We start from the raw sequence: 19,335 nt of genomic DNA, 5'->3' as shown, positions 1-19,335 counted from the left end.
CTGCGCTCATCCCGGCACTTTAAACCTCTCCCTCCTTGTCACTCTCATGCTAAATAAACAATTTTGTAAGAATACCTCAAGAGAAATGCAATAGACCTGCTGGATGAAGAGCTAAGCAGGCAAATCCCCAGGTGTGAAAAAGCAATATCATGGACTTTAAGACCGCTCTGGGGAAAATCCAGTGCTGTAATGAATCTATTATTTCTCATTCTTCTCACCTTGAATTTGTATTTTCATATATATTGGCTGGCACACAATGTTGTAAACACGCTAAAGATTATTTTCCCCCTTTGCAGTTGATGCACTAGGATACTTTTTCCTTCTTTCGTTTTGAGATGCCATTGTAATTGTTCAGTTGTTTTCCTTCACCGTACCCCCTCCTCAGGAAGGTCAGAGGTCATGTGCTGAGCAGCATTCCCAGAGCTGATAGGGATTAAGGTTTTTCAAGGACACTTGAGCTAGGCATGTTCACTGATAAGAGCTGTTCAAAAAAAGTTTTCTGGCTACTTCTTGTGAAATGGTATGCTCCGGTGAAATAATAGGGCATCAGAATTGAGGTCTAATCTAGGGCAGGGTGGTGTTTGAAGTGCTTTTGTAGGCATTGTTTCTCCAAGATTGACTTCTTTTTTTTATTAGTGGGTGGGCTATGGGGATGTGAGGATGACAATGTCAGTGCTTTTAGCTGTCAGCTTCTGTCTTTTAAGTCTGATCTGAAAGAGTCGTTATCCTCTGTCATTGTAGACAGATTAGCAATTGTGAAGCTCTTATTGCACTTCCAGTAAAGTCAGGAGGCTTCTTTCGGTAAATTGCAAAAAGTAAAATGATCTTTTATGGAAGAAAGTAAAATTTGGCTTGGTGTGCAGGGAGAGGCTTTGCACATGGAGAAGAGCGGAAACTATACGCAACCATAACACAACTAAGCAAAAGTACTACAATAACACATACTGAGATAAAACCCAACAATCATATGACTCCCTATGAGCAAGCACTGTGGTGACAGTGGGAAGGAAAAACTCCCTTTTAACAGGAAGAAACTTCCAGGATGCTACATACAGGTTTAAGATTTGTTAGTTAAAAAAATAAAAATAAAAAAAGTTTGATACTTAACACATTTAACTGATATAATATGGAACTCCACCCACATACAGAAAAAACATATTTCTAACATAGCAGTAAATCAGGGGAAACATTTATACAGTTTCTTTGGAGGCAACTGCTGATTATTTTCTTAACTGTTTAATTTTTGAAATCTAAAAAGCAATGTTGAGCAAATGTTTCTATTGATCCTTGAATTGACTTCTTCCTTCACTGAAACAAAGCTGTGGCAGTGTGTTATACATTTAGCTGGTGTTTACGCAGTTATCTACTATGTTAATTGATCGTGAGACCTGGATGTCTTACCACCTGGGCTGAACAGCTTTCTGGATGAAATCCAAAAAGACTGTGGTGAACTCTGATAAGTGGGTAGAATAGATGGTGACTAGCTGTTACATTAAACGTGCCACTGATTACTCGGGGCTACGTCTGCAGTCAGCAGCATAGCGTGGATGTGGGAGCACTGTTTGCCCAGTCATAGTTTGGATGTAGCTGGCAGCGTTCCCAGCACCAGCCTATCTCTGAGAGTAGACACTGGACAGAGAGCAGACAAAGCGGCAGTGTGACACACCAGCTCTCATGTTCCAGCCTAATTGATTTACATGTGTTGAAATGAAGCCTTTTTTTTTTTTTTTTTTTTTTTTTTTGCTCTGTTGCTGTGTTTGAAGAGGTTTCCTGTTTTCCATCCTTTTGTGTGGAAAAACGCAGACATACATGCAGGAGGTGCATATCCATAGCCATTAACACTCTGTGACTGCAAATGAGTCAGCGGCGCTGTTTAGTTATTCTGCTTTTGCTCCCATCAAGGTGATGTTGAATTGTTTGTGTACCTGTCACTTTTTACACCATAAAGCATATGGTTTATATATTTTTATTATTATTTTTTTTTTTTAATGGCGTTTGCCGTCAGCATTAGATGATGGTAAATCCATGTGGAGCATGGCACAGTTTAATACTTTTTTCATTTCAGTGACAGTTGGGCTTGAGGCTAAAACCAATCTGTGCACTCGGAACAGCAGGGCAACGAACAATAAGAGAAGCTGTTACTGGAAAGACGGCTCTTTGGTTTACTTGCAGTCTCGTTCCATAATTACGTCGCAGGTTTTTGCAGGTGGGCATGTCATTCAGTTAAAATGGATTTTTCTGCATTTAATTGTTGGAACAAGCCAAAACTAGATTTCTCTGAATTGTAAATGGATTAAAAAACAAAAAGCAAACAAAATCTTCGAAACCCAGCTATGCTTGAATCCCTTCAATTTTCTGAGCTGTGTTTTCCAAGCTCTTGTTTCTGAGGCGTTGTGGAGTGTGCAGTGGCTGTTGTGAATTCTAAGGACGTTGTCCTCTATCAGCAGTGAAATGGACCTTTTATGAAGGACTGGCTCTCCCAGATGTAGTGGGATGTGCAAGACCTTTACCAAGGGCTTCAGGGTTTGTGGGCACTTCCTGCAGGGGAAAAAAGTAGAGTATTTGTATGCTATACAGTAACCCATTTTGTCAGACCTTCTTTGAACTTTTAAATGGTTGAATCTGGTGAATGTACTTGTTTCTTTTGCTAAGGGTAAATTCCTCAATTTCATTTATTTATTTTTTTTTGTGTTCAGGTTTCCCTCGAGTCCATTTTCTATCTGCAAAAAGCCAAGTTTTCTGACAGTGACTAGCATACATGCATCATATACACACTGCACATATAAAACATGGTTTATGATAACATATTTGTGTCCAGGTAATTGCTCATGTAAAAGGGGTATGCAACCCCTTTTTTATATATATATCTCTATATATATCTCTATATATATCTCTATATATATCTCTATATATCTATATATATATATATATATAGATATAGATATATATAGATATAGAGATATAGATATAGATATATATATATATATATATATATATATATATATATATATATATATATATATATATATATATATATATATATATATATATATATATATATATATATATATATATATATATATATATATATATATATATATATATATATATATATATATATATATATATATATATATATATATATATATATATATATATATATATATATAATCTATCTATCTATCTCCTACTCAACCCAGTGAGCTAAACCAGCCCCCCTTTTTTGTTTTCATAACTCTTTCACTTAAGCTCTGTGTGCATCATGACTAGGGATGGGTACCGGTATCCGGTGCCATGATGGCATCGGTTCTGACATAAACGGTAGTAACCAGTAAAAGTCTGGCTGTACTGCAACAAGTGCTTTAAGGTGATACTGTGCAAAGGAGGTAACACCTCGAATCTGATGAAACACCTGGCGACGCATAGCGTTTTTTTTTTTTTTTTTTTTTTTAAAAGCAGAGACATGCACCGTATTTGATAGCTTGCTGCGAGACCTCACACCGAGCACATCTACTACGGGTGTGGTGCCTGTTATCGGTCCCGGAGTTAGCAACATCCCCCAAGAACCCGAAGAGGAGAGTCCTGGCCCCTAGCCCTGCCAGTGTAGCAGAAATGATGAGGATGATGATGGCAGCAGCAGCTGTTCTTCTCTAGCTTAATGTTCGTGTGTAATTTACGTTGAGTAGGCTAACCACGTTATTAAATTAACGCACGTAAGGTGAACTAGCAAACACCGTCGTAGTTACATGCAGCTGTCTTCTTCTTTGATGGCAGATACTCCCTTCACCCTGGCCAAAAAAGCTAAAATGACCAAAGAAAAAGTGGGGAAACAGCTAAACATGAGAGGTTTTTGGACAAAGTTTGTGTTCTTCATTCTTTAAGCACCAGTTTGAGCACCGTTTAAGCACCGGCACCGTTTCAAAAGTACCGGTTTGGTACTGGTATCGGATAAAACCTAAACAATACCCCTAATCATGACCTCTCTCCACAATTGGTTGATGGACCAACAGCAGCACAAGCAAGAGTAGCCTAGACTGATTGTTTGGGACACTGCCCCCCGGTGACGGTAAACAGCTGCAACACTGGAGAGCTGCGCGTAGGACCATTGACAGACCATGTCGGAGCCTTGAGAAAGCGACCCTACTGCTCACTTGATCTCTAACCTCAGTAAGCACTTTCCTAATGAGTTTATGGCCTATGGCCCAAGTCTTAGTTATTACAGCCTGACCTCTGTTTTGTAACATCTGGGTATGCTTTAGGGTGCGACTACTTTGCGATTACCAAGGCACTGTTGGATGAGCACCCAGCGTCCTAAGTTTCTTCGTCAAATCCACCTCTCATGCTTGAGAACAATGATTGATGACGTGCTAAGTACATCCAGCCTTTATAAACAGTCTGTATCAATGGTCGTTTGTCCTTGAACATTTTTTTTGCATATCTTTGCAGACATTTGGATACAAAACTTTCCCCCGCTTACTTAAATCTCACAACCTCCAGAGTCCAAAAAAATCCTTCTGTCTGAAATGGTTTGTATCGTGAGACAACGTTAACTGTTTTCCAATCCATAAATGCAGCCCATCTGTTTTTTCTTTATTAAGCATTGCTGTGTGAAAGATGTTTTCTTTTTGATTCAATTTGAAAAAAATAAAAAATAATTAAAGGGAAATTTCTGTCAAAAATCATCCACCACCTGCTTGGCTTGATGTATGATTCGAGTCCAACGAGGACGTATAGAATAATTGGACCGCACGAGGCAGTTATTCATTCATCAGTGTCAGGTGATCACTGTCGTATTGTGTGCACGTGTAGATACAGATCAGGTTGCACTCCAGTGCTTTTATTTTTCCAGAAATTCTAAACTTTGCACCAGACAAAGGCCACATAAAATTTACCCATGACATTTACTCAGTGTCTTTGTAACCGCAAGCAATTTAATATTTCCCTGCAGGACAGCTGGGGATACGAGCACTTGCATGAACATCTTCCAGCTCTTTTTATACTCAGCAGGGAAGCAATCAGTCTTCTGCATTAGGCGATCACATATGTTTGGTCTGAAACGAGTTCTCGTGCACGGCGCCTCGTGCGCATCTCCACGATTCTGCAGCGCCTTTGATTTAAAATGGCTTGCTTTGCTTCCCGTGGTATTGTGAGTCACGCTTGGCAAAATGTTACCACCTAGATTTTTACATTTCCTTGCAGAAATGGATCGAGATGCACAGCGATAGATCTTGTCACCGCTAAGAAGGAATAGCCACTTCTTGGACACCCTCTGGGAAAGACGTTAGCCCTGCCACCAGCTGGGCTTTACTTAACACCTTTATCCGGTTTTATTGTCTAGATATGATGGCACCCACTGTGACATGCTCCTTCTGTGGTGTTACAGGGGTATAATCATTTTCCTCTAATTCTGGTCGTCCTGACACGGCAATATAGCTCACATTTAATAAGTTGTGTCCCCTGACAGGGTGAAAGAGAATGAGCTTTCTGAATGAAGAAAAGGTTAGACTGAAAGTGGCCCCTTTAATTTCTCTAAGAGGACTACATGGAATACAGAAATGGTAAGTCGCATCATGTCCACATGTGGCACATGACATATGTTCACAAGAGAGGGTCAGACCTCCCCCTGTTGTACAGAGTGTTTGATGCCTTGCAGCCAGGATTGTACAACCTCACACTCCTTATAGCTCTCCGTATAAGGCTGCCAGCTTTTGTTTACTGGGAAACTGATGATCAGTCACACTTATAAGGCAGCAGTCATCAAATTAGTTTGCCCTAGATTACCTTATCAAGCGGAAACCCTGAGTTTTTTGTTGTTGTTGTTGTTGTTGTTTTTCTTACTTTGTGTTAGGTTTAGTTAATGGTGCTGTATTGGTGAGCGTTAAATGAATGGAGATGCACAACCGACACAAAAGTATTGCACTGTATTATCACAGTTTACGAGCTGAATTTTGACCGCTTTTGCGTCTGCGTGCAGTTTTCCCAAACAGGCGATTATTGTTATCGACCAACTCGGTTCTATTTCGAGGTAAACTAGTCTAAATAATTGCACTAAAGTATCATTTTGATGGTCTGATCGCCTGACTGCTGGTGTGTCTTAGCCTGTAGGAGACTGTTGTAGTGATTCAGTTTTCTCAGATCCCAGCAGCGCTCCCCTAGAAACCAGAGGGAAAAAATGTAATCAGAAAAAAGGTCCTTCCTCCCTCGTGCAGCTAAACCAAACAGAGGAGAGACGGGTGAAGATATTCGAGTTGAACTCACTGGCTGACTTGAGGTGTGACAAAAGTATTTTTCATCCACCTGAAATTAGAGGGGAGACTGACTCTGCTCTGTTGTTTCTTTGAGTACTCACACAGATAAGTACCAAAAATGTAACAACTCTTGGGTAGTTTGCAGGTAGGGTTGAATGTAAAAGGGTAAATATGAACGGGTAATAATGGCAATTGATATAACGGGTAATATTCTACGAGCATCGTTGGACATAAATGTGTATCTTGTGCCACATTAAAATGGCAGATAGTTAAAGTCAAAAAACATCCGGTGTAGGAGTATTGGCGGCCTGCTTTGCATATCAGCAGTTTGTCTCCGTGGACTCGGTGTGAACCATTTGTGTGCAGTCAGTGCAGTGGGAGAAGTATGACCAGATTTTCAGCTTTCAGCACATCTTGCACTATCTGCTCTCTTCCCCACACTGATTTCCCAGTGCTACAAATCTGCTAAAGGACTCAGAGATGAACGCTCCAGTCTGGCAACCAACCTCAGCTTCCTCCTCTACAACCAGCCAACACTTAATTCTTTCTCTGCGCTATATTGTTTTCAGCTGTAGGATTGCTTTTCCTGCTGCAGTTGATCCACACTGACTTGACTGGGGTTCTTAAGTTCACCCTGGTTTCTCGTTGTCATTAAGGCAGAAGGGAAAAGCGTGTTTAAATATGTTCCTGTAGATTGGTCTCGTTGTTTGACTTTGACAATTATTTCTCTGGAGAAAGTTGGTAAAATTGTCTAATGTCTTGTTAGATGATGTCCTATAAGACAGAGCAAATACAAGCCACAGACAGCTTCTCTTGTCTCTTACTGGTAATTATACATAGGACGTGTAGCGGCAGTGTTCTCCTTTAGAAGCAGACGTTGTCAAAGTGACATCATGTTCTGCAAACAGTACAGTGAATCCTTAAACTGTCACTTTTATTAGCAAAAAGCCAAATTTTGCTCCGATGCATTTTTTTTTTTTTTTTTTTTTAAATTTCAGGTTGACTGAACTAATTTCAAGTTTGAATATGACCATACCAACTTTTATTTGAGTTAGCCTACTTTTCCTTTTTAAAAATAACATCACTGCAGCATTAGTTATGCTTAAAATTAAACTGCTGTGACAGTGATTAGGCAATTAATATACTGCACCCTTGGGTCCATAATTATATGGACAGCGACACTTGTGTAGTTTTGCTTCTGTGTTCCATCACACTGGATTTCAAACCAAACAACCGAATTGTGATTGAAGTGCAAACTCTCATGTTTAATTCAAAGGGTTTAAATAAAATATTGCATTAACTGTTTGGTAATTAAACTGTTTTTCAAATTATACATAGTCTCCCATTTTCTTTTCCTGAGGTTGAAGTAATTGAACAAAGTAGCATAATTTAAATAAAAAGATTGCTTTTTAATATTTAGGTGAAAATTCTTTGCAGTCAGTGACCGCCTGAATCCTAGATCGTCATTCAAAAGCACTGCTAGGCCTTTCCTGCAGCCGCCTTCAGTTGCTTCTTGGTTTGGGGTCTTTCTGTATTCAGTAACTGAAAAATGCACTCTACTGACTGACTTTAATTCCTTTTCTTTGCCATGAGAGACTCCTGGATTGTTGTTGTGATGCGCTTTGGGTTATTGTCCATTTCCACGTTCTGCCTGGTCAGTTTTGCAGCATTTGGCTCATTCATAAAACTGAATATATTTCCTAAATGGTTAAATCAATGCTTAGTATGAACTAAAAAGGTATGTTATGTAAAAATGTCTTGGGCTTGAACATGTTTTAATGTTTTATAATCTGATATTATGCACCGCAGCTTTATCAGCACTGATTTCATCTGTCAGTAGTAGCAGCTACACCCCGACCAGGCTGGATGTGAAGCGTCCTCTCTTAAAAAGACAGAAAAATATCGTCATGACGGGATTCATCAAGTTTATTGCTCAGCACATGAGGGCAGTTACTCTTATTCCTCCACAGTTCTGGCACCACGAGCTGATCTAGTATTGTTTTCTGCAATTGCATGAATAGATTAGCTGCACGCTGGTCGTCTTGCGTCATTTCAAAATAGCATAACAAGGTTAAGATGATGTAATGTGTTGCAAATACTATACTTTCCCTATTTATAATTGAGGTGGCGTGCTCGGTTCGCTCCACGCACGTCATTGTCAGAGATATGTATCCATGTGTGTGGACAGTGAAAGTTGTACTAAATCAAAATTGATGTTTCTGTTATTTTTTTGTGATGCATGTATTACCTGCCTCAGGATGTCAGCTGTAGCTGTCAGATACTGTTGTTCATCTCCTGAACCTGACAGGGAGCCCCCCCCCCCCCCGTCTCCTTTGTCTGATGTACTGGCTCCTTTTCTTTCTGTTTTGTTGCAGTTTATTTGTGTAAAGACTATTTCTCTGAATTAACTTCCAAAGACAGTCTGGGGTTGAGTTTGGCCATGATTTCTAATTTTGCTAAAGTGCTGCCATTCCTCTGCTTCAGCCCCAGGATAAACAAGCTGCTTCATTCAGAGTTCATATAGCTGTTGCATTTACATCAATTAAAATTGGAGAATTTTTCTGTTTTTAAACTCGCGGTCTTATTTAGGAACGAAGTAATGTAAACGAGTCAAAAGTCATGAATATGATTAAAAGATTACGCCTCTGTGTTGCCTTTTGTGCATGTAGTTGTGTTCAATATGTAAGTCAGAGAAAAATCAATTTGCTGTCAAGGACTTTTGAGGTTAGCGTGTGGTGATATGTTGAAAATGTAGTTCAAATCATAGTCATATTGATCTAACAGAGGAAAATAAATGCTTTACAAAATAGGCCACCATAACACTGACAGCACTGGATTTGCCTGACTTCAGTGATCACGCTGTGTACGAGTCTCCAGACAAAAAGTGGCCTCTGTTTGTTGTTTGTTTTGCTTTTTTTATGGTTTGTGACAGTTGGATATTCACAAAGCATTCAAATCCAGAAAGAAAACAACACTAAACAGTGACAAAGTGTATTCTTTTTATTTGTGTGTATCTGCCTCTTATCAACAAGACACATCCACAGTTAGAGGAATTCATTAGTAATTAACCCTCCAGTTACAAGTATATCATTCACCTAACTTTCATGCACATTACACACTCACTCTCAATAAGTTTTTATTTATTTATTTTTTCCCCTTCACGTCGATGAAATGAGACGTCTACTTTGAGCCACGAACCCCATGAAATCCCATTCAGCTCCATCTAAATATGGCAGGACTCATAAAGACTGAAGCACTCGCAGAGAAACCCTTCTCGGCGTCTTCCACTCCCGAAGAAAATCTCGCCCAAGGGTAGGAAGTCTTTGCTCAGTCACTGTTGATATTTTTGGAAGCGATACCGATTCCATATTTCACGAAAACAGACTGAATCCCATCTATGCTCGTATAGATCTGTCTTAAATAAGTTCTAAGCTGATTTATTTATATACATTTTTTTTTTTCTCTGCCAGAACAGAATTGGGTGCTGGCAAGATTGCAAAATGACATTGGCACAGTTATTCTGCTCTAACTGAATTAAAGATTTTGGCCTGACTTGACGTTGGACCATACTCGTTTTTTACCGTGTTTGCTGTGATCTATGAAAACATCTTTTTTTTTTTTTTTTTTTTTTTTTTTTTTTAATCCTGCCTTGGAGCTACCGCCATATTGAGCCATGTCCAGAGCAATCAATTCTTTTATTAGGTTACATAGGCTCTGTGAGAGAAAAGGAATCCCTGGCTGTTATAATAGCCTCTGTATGCTATATTAGGTCCAAAAGACATTTTAGTAATTTCACAATAAGCCTATAAAATGGGATTTAATCCACACAAAGAATAGAGGCTGCAAGCTCTTTCATGCTTTTGCTTTCTGCCGGACTCCTGTTAGGTTAACTTTTCCCCACAAAGGCTCGAATTTTGATCAGACATTTTTAGTAAACATTTCTCACTTGCTGTCTTTGATGAATAAAAAAATAACTTGTAGCACTTAAACCTGTCCTTAAGCAGATATGTTAAATTAGTAATGCCATTCTCCCCTCTGCCTGTCAACTTTTTACATCTTCCATGCTTACAAATTCTGCTTCAGGAACCACTTTGGTGAATTTGAATCATATATATCCACTTGGCTATTGACCTGACTAAAATGAAGTTGACAATGTCAATGCAAAATGCATATGGTTCTCCTGACTGACTGAGCAATGTGAATCAGGAGCACATGCATCAGAACAAGCTGTGCAGCCCTCATAGCATTATCCCGTTCTTCTTCTCATGATGTGCATTAAGAACCTGTCCAATTAGCTCAAGTTTAATCTTTTATTTCTCAAAGCGAGGTATTGGAGAGAGGTCTCGGGGGGGCACTTAGCAAAAATGAGAAATTGATTTTTGCTTTCAGTTAATTTGCTAGCAGAGATAGCAATTAAGGAATATGCGAAAATATTGTGCCAATCTACAGAATATTGTAATGGAAGAGAGCCATGCGAGCACCATGTGTGCAATTGTGTGTAGAGTCTTCAAAACAGCTGTGCGCCTGTTAACAAAACATTGCGATGTTACATTTTATCCTTAGTGTTTTTGTGTTGCATCACAAATGCACAGTAACTTCTGTGGTGGCATCAATGTGTTTGTTTAAGATTCATCTTCTTGCAGATCATTTTTTAAAGTCTAACATTTATCTGCATGAAAGCCTGTGCCGCAACGGTTAGCTGAGAAGAGAAGCTGAAATCTGAGGAGGCCAGCGAGGCTTTTCTCTCTCATGTATCTGCAAGTGATGCAGCTTTTTTTTTTTTATTGAGGGAACGAAATAACCCATTGTGGCATCACACAAACGTTTTTCCTGACAACAGTGATTAAGATGATATAATAAGCCAAATGACTGTATTTACAATTTTCTGTGTGATTGCTATACAAATGTTGTGTATCATATTCACAGCTTGAAGGAAATGAAACACAAGGCTGGTTCATCCAATGTTAAGGCTCACAGTTTAATGCAAGACTAAAGTGCAAGCCTTGTATTAATGTGTGAGTGCATGTGGCTCTAGTCTAAAGTGCTTTGAGTGTTTCATAAGATATATAAAGCTATATAAAATTGCAATCTATAGATCGTCTCCCCCTCTTCCTCCCACTCATGACTGCAAAGTCTGTCCAAAAAGTAAAGGTTAATACATTTTTAAAGACAGAGCAGCAGTTTTTGGTTTTAAAGAATTTTAAACATCAGTTCAAACTCTAAACACAAGAACAAGTGAGTCATTCGACGTCAGCACCGTGCCAAACCAGTTTAAGCTGGTAAACTGGAGATGGATGAGTAGGCTCAGTTATTTCATGGTGGTCTGTGTCATTCATGTTTATTTTGATGTTCTCTTAGTGTGGCTCAATCATCCTATTTATATAGCACCAGTTCACAACAAATGCCATCTAAAAGTACTTTCTATTGAATCACGAGGAGCCTACAATATTAGACAGAACCACAATCCCCCGAGGAGCAAGCACTTTGCATGGGTGAGGGAGAAGATCCTTCTTACGGGCAGAGAATTCCTGAAAAACCAGGCTCAGTGAGGCGCAGCCATCTATCATGGGGAAAAGAGATGATGGCAAAGAATAGCATGGAGGGACCAGGGATAACAAACGGGACAAATCGAAATGTGTAAAGACAGAGAATAGACATAGGTTAATAATGTGCGCAGGGAGTGAGAAGAGAAGTCCTCAGTGCATCATGGGAAGTCCCTCTGCTGTTTGAGGGTATGGCTGCATAACTAAGGCTTGGTTCAGGGTCACCTGATCCTGTCCAACTTTATAAAAAAAAAAAAAGAAAAGTTTTAAGCCTAATCTCAAAAGTAGAGGTGTCTGTCTCTTGAACCCAAACTGGGAGCTGGTTGCACAGAAATCCAGCTTCTGTTGTACTTTTAGAAACTCTGGGAAGCCTGCAGTCTGAGAGTGACGTGCTCTATTGTTGGAATATGGTACTATGAGGTATTTAAAATATGGTCAGACCTGATGTCGGGAAACAACATTGTCTTATTATTCTTCCTTACATTTAGGGAGGGAACTACTAGAATCATCACTATGATAAATTTCATTCAGTCATTGGATCTTTGGGGATCCTCTCTGATGTTGTATGGACTCAGAGTAAACACACCATGGCCTGAGGTAAACATTGGTGTGAGTTTCTGTGATATAAATAAGAGGATTGAATTAGCCTTGAACTCTGCATATTTATTCATCTTGTTGACAGACTTTATTGAGCGGTTAACAGTCCTTTGGGTGAACTCGTGGATGAAGAACACTTATACAGGTGAAGTCGGAAGTGTCTTTGGGGGAAAAAAGAAACTCCAGTGGGTGAGGTGTTGTGTGTGTGTGTGTGTGTGTGTGTGTGTGTGTGTGTGTGTGTGTGTGTGTGTTTTTTTTTCTTTTCTTCCAAAAATAGGAAGCTTATAATCTCAGCTGCTGTCCAAATAATCACCGAGTCATTGGCATTGATTAAAGCCCCACCAAGCTCACAAATAATACTTGTTTTGCGCCTCTGGGGCAGGGAAATGATATATCCCCTTTGAATATCAGAACACAGAGGTCTGTTTGGTTTGTAATTAATTAGAAAAAGACAAGTGGGGGGAAAAAACACACACAAATATATAATGTGATGAGGGTAAATTACTCTGGCAAACTAAAAAGAAGAAAAATCATTTTCTAAAAAGGATTGGAATGAGGTTGAGTCAGCTCACTACACTCCCAACCCAGTGTGTGCTTGGATAAGGTGGAGGCTGAAAAGGTTCAATTTAGCACTGCATTAGCTGTAAGCGTTTAAGAGTGCCAGTGTTTGTTTTTCACATTAAATTACTCAGTGAGGCACGTGTAATTTTCTCACAGTGGGGGAAAACTGATTGGTAAATCCAGAGAAAATTGGAGTAAGAATAATAAAGTTCCAAATTCTTTGTATCTGCTGTCAGTGATCACACAGCTTTTGAGTGCCAACCTTAAAGAGGCTTAGAATAATGAATTAGTCATAGAGATCTCTGAGGACGTGAGGGAGGAGAGTTTGGCCTAAATGCACAAGTCTATCAGTGGCAGATAACAGCGCACACAATTAAAAGTTTTACATAGACTGCATTACTCTAATTTTGAAATACTTGAAATCCATTTTATTGCATAGCGAGGCTTTGCTTTGCATCACACTGATGTGGAGGAAAAAAAAACATCATAGGCATGTAGAGTTAAAGCCGTGTAATGATTTTATCTACTTGTGCCTGTGTTTATTTGCATATTTATTTCTTCATTTGTGAAGAAAAACAGGCAATTGCTTACTATCCTGTAATTAGTTGGAAAGTTAAGGTTGATCTGCATTCCCTGGGCAGGTGGTACAAAGACTGACAACATTAGCTGAGCAGAGAGGCAAAGATGAGCCAGTACTGGCTGGTTGAGAAGTCTGTGCTGTTTTACTTATATAGCCAACCATTATCATGTTAGGCCAACACTGGCCTCCTGCCTGTGAACACAGAATATGTTGGCCCAGTATATAAATGGTTGGCTGGCTCTGAATAGTCTTTTAATTAAAAGTTTGTCTTGGTTACTGTTTACCTATAAAAGTACTGAATGAATCCAAGCACCCAACAGGCTTAGTGAAGTAAATGCTACCACGCCCTGGATACTACCTTTTCCTGTGACTCTTATAGACAACCTTTTTGTGCCACAGACCGGTTTATGTTCGACAATATTTTCACGGACTGGCCTTTAAGGTGTCGAGGATAAATACAACAAAATAAAACCAGTACCAAAAAAGGATTGTTTTCATAATACGCAGGAAAAGACCCAGGGAAACAGTTAACGATAAAAACTGATTTAAAACCCTGAAAACCATAAATTTCACACCGGAGGCGCAACTCTCACGGACCGATACCAAACTACTCCCAGGAGTTGGGGACCGCTGGAATAGGATGTGCTTTCTTTGTGGTCTCCCCCCACAAGCCAGGATGGGTCTATGCTTTAGTGCTGTCACAGTACTAGACTAAAATATTCCAATAACATTTTCAGTACCATGGAGTGGGAGCAACACTAACATTCAAAGTCTCTAAGTCACCACCTCAGTTTGAACTTCGGATGCCTTGAGCATGTGTAAATGCAGTGAATTTCTTTCTTTTGATTAGATATTTGCATCATGATCAGCTGAACAGGTCGGGGTACTTAAGGAAGTGGCTGGTGGATATGGAGCTTTTATAGGTAGAACATAAAAGCTTTTTAAGGAACAGATATATTTACAGGTCCTCAAGTCCTGTGCTTGCCAACTTTGTTCATTAATAGCACGTCTAAGTGCAACAGAATGAACATTTCACTTTCTTGTGCAATTATTTAAACTGTGTGTTTGACTAGAAAAAAGAGCCACACGGACATGAGGGTTTATTTTAATTCCAACCACGTTCTGGCATTTTCCACTTTCTGAAAGTGTTTGTGTCATGCTACGGCTTTTCTCATATTAATTTAGAATTAAATTTCAACACCATCTTTGCTAGAGAAGCCGTGTAATTTACGACCTTAACTTGTAAAATGCCTTGTAATCGGATAAGCCAGTTATGGACTATAGGATAACCTATACAGAGATCATATGGTTATTATGTTTAACAGATTTTCTGGTAATTAGACTCCCTCTTAATTTCACTAATCATGTTCTTATCATAGTACAGAGTTAAAGTAGAGCTTCATGAAATCAAACACTTCTGCATTACCATGATCTGTGGTTGCTTCAATTCTTTCCATTTCATCCATAAAAAATCCCTCCAAGGTGGCTTATTTTATTTTTCTAAGCAGTCCAGTAAACCATCACTCGTCTGGTTCACAGACAGGACCCATTCATTATAATCAGTGTGTTTCTTATTAACCCAATCAGCTGTCCCTGCAGCTGCCTCCAGATGCTGAAATCAATCCACCTCCAGAATTGCTGTGATGATTGCCAAACTGCTGGGTTATGTTGCTGACCGATTAGGGGGTTCATTCCACTAATTAGGCATTAAACCCAGCTGTCCAGAGCAAAAACCTTATCTTCTGTTTTTATTTTTCCTTTATTTATTTATTTCTTCTTTAATGCGGATGGAACACAAATTCCTGCGCTTTTCACAACGACTGCACCGTGGGTCAGTCACCATCCAGTGATGGTTTAGAAAGTTTAGCCAAAGCTGGATTTCGTTGTGATTATGTGTTGCATTTTGATGATCATCACTGGTGAGAACTTCACTCAAATAATGTCAAATCTGAGTTGAGGGGGCCTTCCACAAAAAATTTCAGACCGACCTCCGACTTATTCAGGAATATGGCATCACATCTATAATCTTTTTAATTTATTTAGTTTTTTCTCCTGGCCAGCAGGTGGAAATTCCTGAGGAGGAGAAAAAAACAAGTCTATGAAGATGGTCAATTTCCTCAAACTCCACTGCACTTGTGGTTTCCAGTGCTAGTTTCAGGCATTGCAGAGTAAAAGATCATGGTTTTTTTTGTTCGTGTCTAGAAAGACAATTTAAAAACTTGCTTTGCTTTGGGACTGAGAAGAGAGTACCATGTGTCCCTGGGTGGCGCGGTCAGGTCCGCATACAGCTTGTGATCAACAATCCCAATCAAAGAACTAAGACGCTGTCTGTCAAAAAGTCTCTTGATGCATGCTCAACCATCCAGGTAAGTAAATCCCAAAAGGTTGACTCACACAGGGGTCATGACAATTTGCATATTAATGATCAAGGAACTGACCTCATTGTTCTGTCAGTGGTGCTGGTTTCAGTCATTGTGCAAATATACAGTTTATAAGGTTGGGGAAACTGGGATGAGTGACGAAACATTTCTCCCACTTAAAACCCTCCGTCCAGATGAACAGAATCAACCTTTTGGGATGTCTGTCAAATATGTGGCATCGTCATTTTACGTAGTCTGTGGGTAATTGGATGAATGCATTGGCCAAGATTATTTTATTTTTCTAATTTAATTAAGAGTTCCACTCTATAAATAGTTGACCTATGCCTCCTTCCTTTTGGGCAAAGATGGTGAGAAAGATTAAGCATCCAAAAGTCTGTTAAGTACTGAAGAATGAAGCGTGGAAATCACAATTTCTGTTTTTGAGCTACACAAGGTATATTAGCCACACTAGCTAGTTGTTCAGAAAGGTAGCCACTTGTTACATTGTTGCGCACTATGATCATTAGGTTTGAATTACCAGTGTCCTTCATCTGACTTTCATCAAATATCTCAATCACATTTCAGAGGTGACCCTTTTATTAAGTAAATATCAAAGTTAAACCACTTAAATGTGAAATGTTGGTTATTATGAGCCTAATTTGTGACAGAGCTTCCTCTCTCCATAGACATTCATTGGGGGTCAGGCCCCCCTTTAGTGACGCCCCTGATTATCACTTTGCAAAGAGTGAGAGGAAGCATTCCTGGAAATCCATTCTGTGGTGATTTAAAAAGGGTTGTGTTTATCAGCATTATATTTTAAATTGTTGAATGACAGAAAAGTCTGGCTTGTGATTCCAATTGATTTTTAAATGATTTATTTCAGACGTTATACTTGATTTTTGAGTGTCAGTGTCAGTATTATTATTATTATTATTATTATTATTATTATCATTATTATTATCATTGGGGTTTTTTTTTTTTTGGTGTGTAGTTTGGTTACTACAGACCGATGTTAGTAATATAAGCCATGTCCTCTAAATATGAAGTTTATAAGTGCGGCTCAGCTCTGAAACAGATGAAACTGTTGCACTTTTGATCCCCAGAGAAACTGGGCCGGGTATGAACTGAACCCTATCTGCCCCGCTGTCGTCTGTCCGTTCGTTCATCTGGCTTTCTGTCTGTTGCACACGAATGCCTTTCCGAGACGTGCTGATTGGCCCAAGGGGACGGCATACGTTTCTACGCCATGCTTCTTTGACACCACCGTTCGCAATTCAAGAAAATGACATGTCCAGATCTATGCTTCATCTTTGCAAGGAGGAGGCCACAGTCCTCCTCCACCATTTTTTTTTCTTCTTCTTATTTTTCTGCCATTTGGGATAACATTTTTTACTCTCTCTACACCAAAGACATTGATTATTTTGGAGGACAAACTGTGCGTTTTGTGTTTTGAGGTTACAAGTAGTGCGATTATTGATTTTTAGGAGACTGTTCTGGTACCTTGTGTGGTTTCAGAATAAGAGTGGATAACATATCCAGCTAGATTGGAGCTTAAAGTTACTCATGATGTTACTGTGGGTTTCCGTGAGTCTATGTAGACCTTCAGCATATACCTACACTGTTGCTCGCTGTTTCAAACTGGGTTTTCAGTCTCAATTTGGCAGAGAATAGGTGGAGAGGAGATATCATGAATGACCCCCACTGACTGTTAAAGCCTGATGGGTATGGTGTATTCACACCTTGAATCCTGTATGAGGTAACGTCCCACTGTGCTTTCTGGGGCTTGGTAATTAATTACTGCCAAAGCGCCGCTGTCAGCTGTCTATTCATCCCTGACCTCTCGCTGTTGGAGATGTTGCAAGTTGTCAGTGGTGTGTATAGATTTATTCTTACTGGCTGAAACGGTTAAGAAATATAAATGAAAACAGTAATCACAAGGTCTGGTTAAACTACGTATCACCACCTAATCGCATTTTGTGTTGGAAGGTGCATGTCCATCCCTCCGTTGTCTTCCCCTTATCCAATTTAGGGTCATGGTTGGGCTGGAGCCTATCCCAGCTGTCATTTGGGTGAAAGGCAGAGTACACCCAGTCAGTCAAAGGGGTAACGCGGAGTGACAGATAACCTACGGCCAATTTAGAATCACCAGTTAAGCCAACAAGGATGCCTTTGGACTGTGGGACGAAACCAGACCACCTGGGACAAACAGTCAGTCATTGTAGGATCTTTACCTTACAATATAAAATATAAAGCCCCTTTAGGCAGCTGATATTGTAATTCGGCATTATATAAATAAAAATGAATTGACTTGAATCCAGGTCATTGTGAACTTAAGAGCTTTAAAAAAATAAGTTTGAAGATGTTTTACCTCTAACCTTTAGTTAAAAACAAAAGGTGCAGAGTTAGTGGGGGTCTGTTCTCTTTGGAGGTGGTTTTTAGCTCACTATTGATCATGTGAGTCATCACATGAGCCAAGGTGTGAAAAAAGGTGTGTGTCATTCAACTCACTGCAGGTTAAGGGGGTTAACGCCATCCTGTTGAGGTAATCTCGGGCAAGGTCTAAATGGGGGGTTGAAGCACCGAAGACTGCAATGGGATTTATAGCTGGTTTAAGTCACCACCTCTGTTCACCAATGGGTTGGTCACAGACTCGCGTGACCAATAGAGGGCCAATGACCATCTCCAAATGGTTAAATTTGGAGGTTAAATACTTGGGACTCTCTAACTTTTGTTTTTAGAGCTGAAGAAGCTTCTTCTCAGATGATTTCCTTCTATTTTTTTGTTTTTCAAGCTCTCAGGACTACAGAGAACATGCAAACTCCAACCCCCAGCTGACAGGCAGATTGTAACCAAGGGCCTTCTTGCTGTGAGGTGACTGCGCTAACTGCCGCGCAACCCTGCCGACCTGATTAAAATATGCTCACAGATTTTTGTCTTTTAATCACTTAATCTAGTTGAGAACTGTGGGGAAAAGCTTCTTTACTGCAGGAGTTTCTGAGGACTTGAACTAAAAATCAATTTTATGTCTAAAAGGTGAAGTTTTCAGTCTTCAGACCAAAAAGTCAAACAAAACCTGCCACATTTAAATAAAGATGTTGCATGTAATCAAATAAAAATGCATTTTCTCTTTGACAGAATAAAATATTTACTCAAACATCGCACTTCTTCCTCCACAAGAAAAATACTCTACTTTCACTTTGCTGTTGTGCAAAGGCAAGGGATGGAAATACTTACAACCACATAAGTCCACCATATTGTTGTGTTTAGATGTGTAGATATCTGACAGCATGATCCCGAATGAATGATGGGAGCCCCAGCTTCCCGAAACAAGCACTCAGCCCCCCTGGGAAATCAAACAAGGTGCAAACTGTGAGAGCAAAACTGCCGGAGAATTGCAGCATGACGTTCAGTGCTGCTTGAGGAAGTCATTTTTCATAGTCCTACAA

General features: G+C 39.6%; 1 protein-coding gene and 1 long non-coding RNA gene across 3 annotated transcripts in view; both read left to right on the top strand.

Moving 5' to 3' along the window:
* The window catches only part of tmem132e (transmembrane protein 132E), a 426,314-nt gene that overhangs the window by 2,824 nt on the left and 404,155 nt on the right, over positions 1–19,335 (top strand). The gene's annotated exons all lie outside the window — the stretch shown is intronic.
* On the top strand, positions 8,412–9,754 carry LOC145431583 (uncharacterized). Of its 2 annotated transcripts, none has more exons than XR_013911935.1 (2): positions 8,412–9,560; positions 9,724–9,754. It is a non-coding gene; the product is annotated as an uncharacterized LOC145431583 (long non-coding RNA). The 2 variants fall into 2 exon arrangements; XR_013911934.1 differs by having other exon boundaries at positions 9,719–9,754.

The sequence above is a fragment of the Astatotilapia calliptera genome, chromosome 10 (assembly GCF_964374335.1).
Source record: "Astatotilapia calliptera chromosome 10, fAstCal68.1, whole genome shotgun sequence".
Taxonomy (NCBI): Eukaryota; Metazoa; Chordata; class Actinopteri; order Cichliformes; family Cichlidae; genus Astatotilapia; species Astatotilapia calliptera.
The sequence above is the reverse complement of the archived record's forward strand: the minus strand, read 5'-3'. Positions and strand labels throughout refer to the sequence as shown.